Source organism: Muscardinus avellanarius, assembly GCF_963383645.1.
Source record: "Muscardinus avellanarius genome assembly, chromosome: 21".
NCBI classification, from domain to species: domain Eukaryota; kingdom Metazoa; phylum Chordata; class Mammalia; order Rodentia; family Gliridae; genus Muscardinus; species Muscardinus avellanarius.
The window spans coordinates 21,058,686-21,068,461 of record NC_137807.1 but is presented as its reverse complement, the minus strand read 5'-3'; positions in this window follow the sequence as shown (position 1 = coordinate 21,068,461).

Genomic DNA, 9,776 nt, shown 5'->3' with positions numbered 1-9,776 from the left:
GCATTGCATTCAGGTTTCTCAGGCAGATGGGGATTTGGGGGGTCAGCCACTTTCAGATGGTGGGGTGTCCCTTCCCCCATGGCAGAGGGGCAGTTGGTCTTCTCTCTTTTATTTTTAATAAGTCTCTCTCTCTGTGTCTCTCTCTGTCTCTCTCCCCCCTTCTCTCTCCTCTCTCTCTTCTCTCTGTCTCTCTGTCTCTGTCAATCTCTCTCCCTCTCTCTCTCCCCCATCCTCTCTCTCTTCTCTCTGTCTCTCTCTCTTTCTCTCTCTCCCCCTCTCTCTTCCCTCTCTCTCCTCTCTCTCTCTTCTCTCCTCTCTCTCCCTCCCTCTCTCCCTTTCTCTCTCCTCTCCTTCTCTCCTTTCTCTCTTCTCCCCCCTCCTCTCTCCTCTCTCTCTCCCTCCCTCTCTCTCTCTCCTCTCTCTCTCCCTCTCTTTCTCTATCTCTCTGTCTCTCTCTCCCTCTCTCTCTTTCTCTATCTCTGTCTCTCTCTCCCCCTATCTCTCCTCTCTCTCCCTCTCTTTCTCTCTCTCCCTCTCTTCTCCCTCCCTCTCCTCTCTCTCCTCTCTCCTCTCTCCTCTCTCCCCCCTCTTTCCCTCTCCCTCTCCCTCTCCCTCTCCCTCTCCCTCTCTCTCTCTCTCCTGGTACAGCCCGCCTCGTTCCTCTGCAGAATATCAACTGGCTGAAATGCTGATACATTTTTAGACTTGAAGCTAAAAATGCACGTTAAAAATCCCAAGGTAATAGAAAATTAGAAGAACAGAAAAGTCAAGAAGAAAATGCTCGATTCCTCCCCCACCCCAAATGAGGAAGGAGGTTATAAGTATTTGATATTTGTTTGCTCCAAGATGCACAGGGCTGAGGGTGTTGCTCAGTGGTGGAGTTTGCCTGGTATGTGTGAGGTCCCAGGTTCCATCCCCAGGACTGTAAGGAAGAAAAACAAGAAGACATACAGGGTAAAAGAGAACCCCTGGAACTACAGGATGATACACACAATGCGCACGACTAAAGGACTAGTAGCTATCATATATAAAGAACTCCTATAGATCAGTCAGTAAGTAATCCACTGGAAATACGGGTCAGAGGCACAAAAGAACAACTCTTAGCCAGGAAAACATAAGTAGCTCAGAAACCCAAAACGATGTACATTATAATTAACCAGGGAACTGCAAATGAGGAATCTCCATGCCAGAAAACCAAAAATTTCAGGTTAGTTGTATGCTAAACTTTGAGTTCTGGTGAAAACGGGAATAGCTGGTCTCCTCTGTGATGACAGCTATGCACCTGCCCCCACTCCCTGGGAAACAACAGGACATTATTCCAGAAAATTCTCACCTCTGCTTACCCGGTGACCGGCGCAATTTATTTTTTGCTGTGCAGGTGATTTTTTTTTTTTTGTTCTGGTTTTTCTGCAGTACTGGGGTTTGAATCCATTTTTGGAGATGCATTCTACCTCCAAGCTACACCCCCAGCCCTAGTTTTTCTTCTTTATTTTGAAACAGGCTCTCACTAAGTTGCAAACGGCCTCGCTAAGTAGCTGAGGCTGGCACGAATCTGTGACCCTCCTGTCTCAGCCTCCCAGGTACTAGGATTACAAGCGTGCGCCACCACACCTGGTTGCAGGTGTGCTTTTACAGAAACTTTTGCATAAAGCATGCTAGTACACAGGTGAGAATGCTTATTGTAGTGATATCTGCACTAGCATACAGTAATCGTGGACACACTGAGCGTCCATCTGCACTGCCACAGTTTCAGAGTTCAGAGCATCACACAGCCAAGCAAACTCATCAACCACCGGTCCTGGCACCAACATCAAAGCTTAATGCACCTTAAAGAACAGGTCATGGCCTAATATGTAATTCATGCAACTACATAATAACACAGCACGTACGGCTGTGTACAAGACGGTACACCTGAAATAAAAGAGAAACGCAGATGGGAAATTCAGAAGAGTAGGCACTTCCAGGGCAGAGTGAGGACTTTGAAGAGTATTTGTACTGCACTGTATCATATTTCTGGTCATACATTACCAGGTGTGTCCCTGGATATACGCATGACATCTACAATACTACGGGTTTTTTTGTTTTGTTTTGTTTTTTTGCTTTTTTTTTTTTGGTGCTGGGGATTGAACCCAGGGATGTTCTACTTTCAAGCTACACCCCTAGTCCTATTTTATTTTTATTTGGAAACAGGGTCTTGCCAAGTTACTGAGGGTCTCACTAAATTGCTTGGGATGTCCTCAAAACTATGACTCTCCAGCCTTGCTGCCCAAGTACTGGGATTACAAATGTGCCCTGTGACACCTGAGTGATATATATATATATATATATATATATATATATATATATATATATATATATATATGTGTGTGTGTGTGTGTGTGTGTGTGTGTGTGTATGTGTGTGTGTGTGTGTGTGTGTGTGTGTGTGTGTCTGTGTGTATTTTCGGTACTGGGATTGGAACCAAGGGGCATTCTACCTCTCAGCTGCACCCCCAACCCTGTTTTTTATTCTTTGTTTTGAAACAGGGTCTCGCTGAGTTGCAGAGGGCCTCACTAAGTAGCTGAGGCTGTCCGTGAACTGCGATCCTCCTGTCTCAGCCTCTCAAGTCCTGGGATTACACTGTGCACCACCACTTAGTGAGACCCTGTTTCCAAATGAAGTATAAAATTGGTCTGTGAGTATAGCCCGGAGGTAGAAAGACCCTGGATTTTACCCTCAGTGACACACACACACACACACACACACACACACACACACACACAAAGAATTGCAAGAGAGGATTTGGTCCTTTCTGTTGCCCAAAGCTCCTTCTAACCCCCACTTCACCCATGTGTGTTTATGTGTGTGTGTGTGTGTGTGTGTGTGTGTGTGTGTGTGTTATTGGCAATTAAACCCAAGGGTATTGTACCACGGAGCTATACCCCAGCCCTTTTTATAGTTTTATTTATTTATTTATTTGGTGGTACTCGGGTTCCTGGAAACCCTTCTACCTCCGGGCTACACTTCCAGACCTATTTTATATTCTTATTTGGAAACAGGGCCTCTTAAGCCAGCACGGCTGGCTTCAAACCTGCGCGATCCTCCTGTCTCTGCCTCCCAAGCGTGGGGATTACAAGTGTGCGCCACCACGCCCGGGTATAGTTTTATTTTTATTATTTATTTATTTATTTATTTTGCGACACTGGGAATGGAACCCAGCTACACCCCCAGCCCAACTTTTTTATTCTTTATTTTGAAACAGGGTCTCGCTGAGACCAGAATTCTCCTGTTTCAGCCTCCCGAGTACTGGGATTACAAGCACGCACCGCCACGCCTGGCTTCTGGTTTTATTTTGAACCAGAGTCTCACTAGGTTGCTGAGGCTTCCTCGAACCTGCCATCCTCCAGTCTCTGCCTCCGGAACATTAGAATTACAGTCGTGCCCACTCACGTCTGGCTGCACCACCCTCTTGATGTTCATTTGATGTACTTGGAATATTTCTCGAGACCGCAGAGCAGATTCACAGTGGGTTCAGGGACCAGAAGTGCCATGGCCACGAGCTTCCCCTTCTGCTCAGGGAAGTCGACTTTGCCCACGGCGTCGGCAGCACCAGTGGATGCTAGCGGGATGGTCAGCAGCACGGTCATCAAGCCAGCTTTCCACAGCTGTCTGGGTCGAGGATTGCAGTGACAGTGGGCGTGCGTGAGTCACCCATCTTGCCAGCATCGCCGCGCATGACCTTGGCCCGGGCTGCCGTGGACACACCTCGTCATGGCTGTTAAGATCCACTTTCATGGAAGGACTTCATGGCTCCTTGGCCAGGCCGGCTGTCACCAGCTGTCACCCCCTCCGGGGACTCAAGCCACCGCAGAGCGCCACCTCCCCACTTCTACGCCCTCCCCGGTGGCCCCGGCCCAGTGACTGTTGGACGTGGGGTGCCAGGGCCGGGCTGCGCTATCACAACCAGAAAAACTAACTCCAGAGGTCGCAGCGCGGTTGGCCACCCTGGCCTGTGACACGATTCTCTCTGTTTCATCTTGATTTCCTAATTTGCTGTTAACCCGGAGATGCCCCTTCATAGATGCCCGTTCACTACTAAATCCAGGAACCCCGTTTGCAGCCGTGGGTACCAGGAGTGGTCAGAGAAGGCCGGGGCTGAGGGTGGAGTGTGGCAGCTGATGGTTCTCTAGGGAGCTAGCGGGGTTTGGGCGAGAAGGTGGTCATCCATGGAGCGTTCATGGCTGCTGGCTCGCAGAGACGCCCAAGCATCCGGGCTTTCAGAAGCAGGTTTGGGGATAGTAGTAAAGGCCGTGTAGCGGCGGCCTGTTGGAGAAATCCTTTGGAAAAACGGAGGAGGAAGCCAGGCGTGGTGGCGCACGCCTCTAAATCCCAGGACTTGGGAGGCTGAGACAGGAGGATTGCAGGTTCGAAGCCAGCCTCAGCAACTTAGTGAGACCCTGTTTCAAAATAAAAATAAAAAGGGCTGAGGTAAAATACTCCTGGGATCAATCCCCATTACCACAAAAAGAAAAAGGAAATTGGGGGACACCTTAAAGGCAGGGCTATGGAATAGGGTGTTCATCTCCATCGATGCTTTGAAAACCTACTCGAAAGCACAGAGAGGTAAATAACCCATTGGAAATTAAGTCTGAAAGCCAGAGACCGCACCGAGGACCCGGGGACCCAGCAGGAGCCAGAGAAACTGAGGAGCCAGGTCCTTGCGGTCAGGTCTGCTGAGCCCCAGAGATGGCTGAGCTCCCGGGAGCAGTGCCCGCCCCTACCAGGCCCAGCTCTGCTGGGTAACAATGAGGTCTAGTCACAGGAGGTGGGACCCAGGACAGATGCACCTGGAAACGGCGTTCCCAGAGTCCAGGGAACCTTCCGAGGCTGCAGAAGTGCCCCCCAATTCTAGTGAAGGTATCTGAGTGGCTGTCTGAGCCCCATCTGCTTCACCCAGCCACGAGGCCCATCGCTCGGATTCAGTGACATTAAAACCCACTGGGCTGGCGCTGGGACTGATAAGGGAAGATAAAACCAGGCAGACGCTGAGGGCGGCGGGGCAGGGAGCGGGGCAGGGAACAGGGCGTGGGCCGGCCGAGGGGCTCGCTCTGTGGGAGCTGCTCTTGGGGGATGCCCCAGGGTGGTGCCCTCTCGCTGCAGGCTGCTCCAGCAAGCGTGGAAAGGCATGGGTGCCAGGGAGTCGGGGCAGCTAGAATTCCTGCAGCAGACCATGAAAGATGGGATCAAAGAGCTCTGGGACCCAAACATGCTGGATAAGGCCAGGCAGCCTACCCAGGGGCCAGGAGGACGCTGGTGGCCGCACTCCTCTGAAGCCAGGAGGACGTGAGCTGCCCGGCGAGGGGCAAGGGGAGGGGAGTGTGATTGACAGGGCGAAGCATCCCAAGAAGCCCGGCAGATGGACCCTCAAGAACTCACGCAGGGTCCCAGCAAAACACCTAAGGCTGACCACGAAACTGAGGTCATTCACCCCAATAAAATGGCATTCTCCAGCCGGGCGTGGTGGCTGCGCACACTTGTCATCCCAGCATTCAGGAGGCTGAGACAGGAGGATCGCGGTTCTCGGCCAGCCTCAGCTACTTAGTGAGGCCCTCTGCAACTCAGTGAGACCCTGTTTCAAAATAAAGAATAAAAAACAGGGCTGGGAGTCTAGCTCAGAGGTAAAATATCCCTGGGTTCCATCCCCAGTACTGCAAAAAATAAAAATAAATAAACAAATTAATTAATTAATTTAAAAGGGCTGGGTTGTAGTTCAGAGGTAGAGTGTCCCTGGGGTTCAATCTCTAGTACCAAAAAAAAAAAAAGAAAGAAAGAAAGAAAGAAACAAAAAAAAAAAAAAGAAAAAGAAAGAAAGAAAATAAAAAAAAAAGAAAAGACTGCCTTCCGGGGTCAGCGCTGCCTGGGGATTCAAGTCCTGGCCCGCCATTGCCTTGGGCAAGTTGACTGACCTTTCTGTGCCTCAGTTTCCCCATCTGTAAAAAGTGCCTGAGAGAAAACCCAAACCCCGAGGGCTGTCGGGAACACAGAGTTCCTGCCGGCCAGGGGGAGCATTGTCTGAGCGGTTGGCAGGCGTCTGTGCCTAGGTTGTTTGCTAAGAGTCACCATTTGCTACAGAATTTTCCTTCCAGTGTGTGCCTGGAACGCAGTGCTGTGGCCTCTGGCCTCGTGCGCGGGCAGGGGCGGGGGCCTGAGTGTGCGGCCCGCCCGGGGACACCCGTGACGGCCGAGACCGCGCTTGCGCCCGGAGCTGTCCCCTCCTCTGCCCCGGGCCACCAAATATGTCCATGCCCGCGGCTGCCTGGTCAGCGGCCGGCCCTGGCCAGACCTGCAGCTCACGGGCTAATTTTAGAAATGACTTGTCGACTCAGCTGCTGCTATCACTTGGCGAGGGCGGGCGGGAGCGGCGGGGAGGAGCTGTTGGGGGGTCAGGGACGGGGACAAGGAAGGGCCAGCCTGCCCGGGATCCCGCTCTTCAGAACCCCCCCGGCTTGCTGGGGGTCCTCAAGGCCACCGACCGGGGCCACCGACCGTGACCTGCAAGGTACCGTCGCGCTGGGTTGGGCCACGGGCACTTGGCGAGCCGGCCGGAGGGTTTGAGTTTTCAGGAAGGTGCCTCCGGGGGCTGGGAAGGGAGGCCTGGTCCTTTGTCTCTTGGGGGGCCTTTCTGGTGCGGACTTCCCCTTCCCCGGGGTCGCTCACTCAGAAAACAGGACGGCTTGTGGCAGGATTTTAGAAGCCAGGCTCGGGCCAAGCAATGGCTTTTGAAAGATCAGGTTTTGCTGGTCCTTTATTTTAAGGAATACATCAAGGTCCTGAGCTACACACTCCACCGGGGAACTCGGACCCGAAGTTGGCGGCTTTTCTGTTTTTCCTTCGACCCTGAGTGATTTCTGCTTCTCGGGCGTGCAGTGTAGGCCAGGACGCCCAACCCTGTCCCTTTCGGGTTTCAACGCCGCTGAGCGTCAGCTTTATTTTATTTTGATTGGTCTTTGCTTTTCAATGAAGCCGGTGTGAGCGGTGGGGACGGGCGGGTCCTACCAGGCTTTCGGGGCGCTGTGGTGCCTCCCCATGGGGTGGTGTTGCTGCGACCAGTTTCTTTTTTGAATGAAGACCCGCAGGTCTCAGTCGGCAGGCGCAGGGAGCAGCTTTGAGCGCAGGGGGAGCCCAGTGCTGTACACTGAGACACAAAGCCTCAAAGCAAATGACCTCCCTCTCCCTCCTCCTCCTCCTCCTCCTCCTCCTCCTCCTCCTCCTCCTCCTTCTCCTCCTCCTCCTCCTCCTATTCCTTCTCTCTCTCCCCTTTCCTTCCTCCTTTCTCTCCCCTCTTCTCTTTGACCTGGAACTGCTTCCTAGGACTTGAAGGCCGCCTGTCTCTGGCCACCATCTCTCAGCCGGTTCTCCCAGGAGGAGGCTGGGACCACAGCCACTCAGCCTGGCTGGGCTCCGAGCTTACCGCCGGCCTCCATCCGCACTGCAGGGCCTGGTGTCCGTCCTGCGAGATGTGGGGTACCAGGAGCTGTTAGTTTGGGGTTTTGGCCATCCAAGAAGACGCCTGCTGTTTGGTGTCCGTCTTGGGGAGCTCCGCTCCGGCTTCTGGTACCCAACAGGAATGGCGGTCCCTTCACTTCACGCCGGACCTAAGTGGGTTTTCCTGGGTGGGACAGGCCACCAGCATGCCCCGAGTGGGGGCGGACAGGGTGGGCCTGTGCGGCGTTAGGATGAGTTTTAGAAAACACAGCAGAGGCCGGGCGCTGTGCACACCTGTGAGCCCAGGACTTGAGAGGCTGAGTCAGGAGGATGGCAGGTGGGAGGACGGCCTTAGCAAGAGGCGACACTCATCAACCTAGTGAGACCCTGTTTCAAAAGAAAAAAATAAAATAGGGGCTGGGGGTGTGGCTCGCAGGTGGAATGAATGCCTCTGGGTTCAATCCCTAGTACCAAATAAATAAAAATAGGCCCGGGAGGGTAGCCCAGTGGTAGAGCGCCTCTGGGTGCAATCCCCAGTAAAACACACACACACACACACACACACACACACACACACACACACACACTGGATTGGGAGGAGGGAGAGAAGAAGGAAAAGAAAGGAGGAGGATGAGGAGGAGGTGGGGGAGAGGGAGGTCATTTGCTTTGAGGTTTTGTGTCTTGGTGTACAGCACCGAGCTCCCCCTGCACGCAGGCCTGGCCCCTTCACAATTCCGATTCGGGCTCCGCTGCCTCTAACAGGGCCTGTCCCTCTGGACTCAGTTTCCCCTCCCAGCTCCTGGGGGTCGGGAGCCCTCTTGGAGATCTCCTCCAGGACCCCTACCTCCAGCTGTGGGCTGTGACTCCCCCATCGGCCTTGCTGGGACAGGGGAAACTCAGACTCCCAGGCATGTCCACACCTGCTGCACGGTGACCCGGCAGGTGGTTCCAGGTCCAGCCCGGCCCTGTCCCCCGGTGGGTGAGCGCCTAGCACACTGGAGGGAGGGTTGCTGCATGGAGTCTTGCCGGCCGGCCATCCGAGCCTGTGCGGCACTGTCTGAGGTCTGAGTCCTGCCACCGCGTCCTTTGGAGAGGCCCCCTCGGGGCTGCCAAGAGGCAGGGCCTCTCACTCTGTCCCTACAAGACCCTGGCCAGACAGCCCTGCCCCATCCTGGGCACTAAGATGAGAAGCAGGCCTGGGAGGTCCACTTTAGGCAGACAGGTGTCCGCCAGAGCCTTCATATTAAAGCCACACGGGGTTAGATCATTTGAAAACTGTAGCCAGGCTTGGCGGCGCTCCAGAGCCAGCGCTCTGGAGGCTGAGACAGGAGGATCACGGCTCACGGACAGCGTCAGCTACTTAGTGAGGCCCTCCGCGACTCAGTGAGACCCTGTTTCAAAATAGAGAATAAAAAATAGGACTGGGGGCGTAGCTCACGGAAGTAGAATGCTCCTGGGTTCAATCCCCAGTATGGCAAAAGAAAATAGAAAAAAGCAGAAAGTGGATTTGCGTTTGAGGCAAGTGTAGGTCCTCAGGGTTACTGCCCAATCCAGCCCTCTCTGTCTACAGATGGTGGCTTTGAGGCACAGGGAGGGGGAGCGGCTTGCCCCAAGACGCACAGCTTTGCAGTGATGGCATCGGGCTTAGGCCGACCCTTGCCATTTATTTATTTATTTATTTATTTATTTATTTATTGTACTGGGGATAGAACCCAGGGGCCTTCTACCTCCGGGCTACACTTCCAGACCTATTTTTTTTTAATATTTTATTTGGAGACAGGGTCTCACTAAATTGCTGAGAGCCCCACTAAGTAGCCGAGGCTGGCTTCGAACCTGCACAATCCTCCTGTCCCAGCCTCCTAAGTACTGGGATTACAAGTGTGCACCACCACGCCTGGCTGGCCCTGGCTTTTAATATTGGCATTCAGGGTACAGTCTGAGGCTCCCTGTGTTAGAAATAATAACCCAGTCCTTCCTTCCCATCACTAATACCCCCCCCAAACCTTTCCATCCTCCCTCCCCAAGATGTAAAAGAAAGGATTGGGAAATAAAAATGGACTTTATGACATAAACAAGATCTTTGGAAGTCAAGACAGCTCTCTCTCCCAGTACTTGGGCGGCTGAGACAGGAGGAGCTCAGGTTTGAGGCCAGCCTCAGCCACATAGTGGGACCCTCAGTAGCCAAGTGAGACCTCATGTCCAGAAAAAGGGGAGAGGGTGGCGGGTGTGTAGCTCAGAGGTAGAACGCCCCTGGGTCTGATCCCCGGCACCACAGAACAAAACAGGCTCAGTGGTGCCCGCCTGTAATCTCA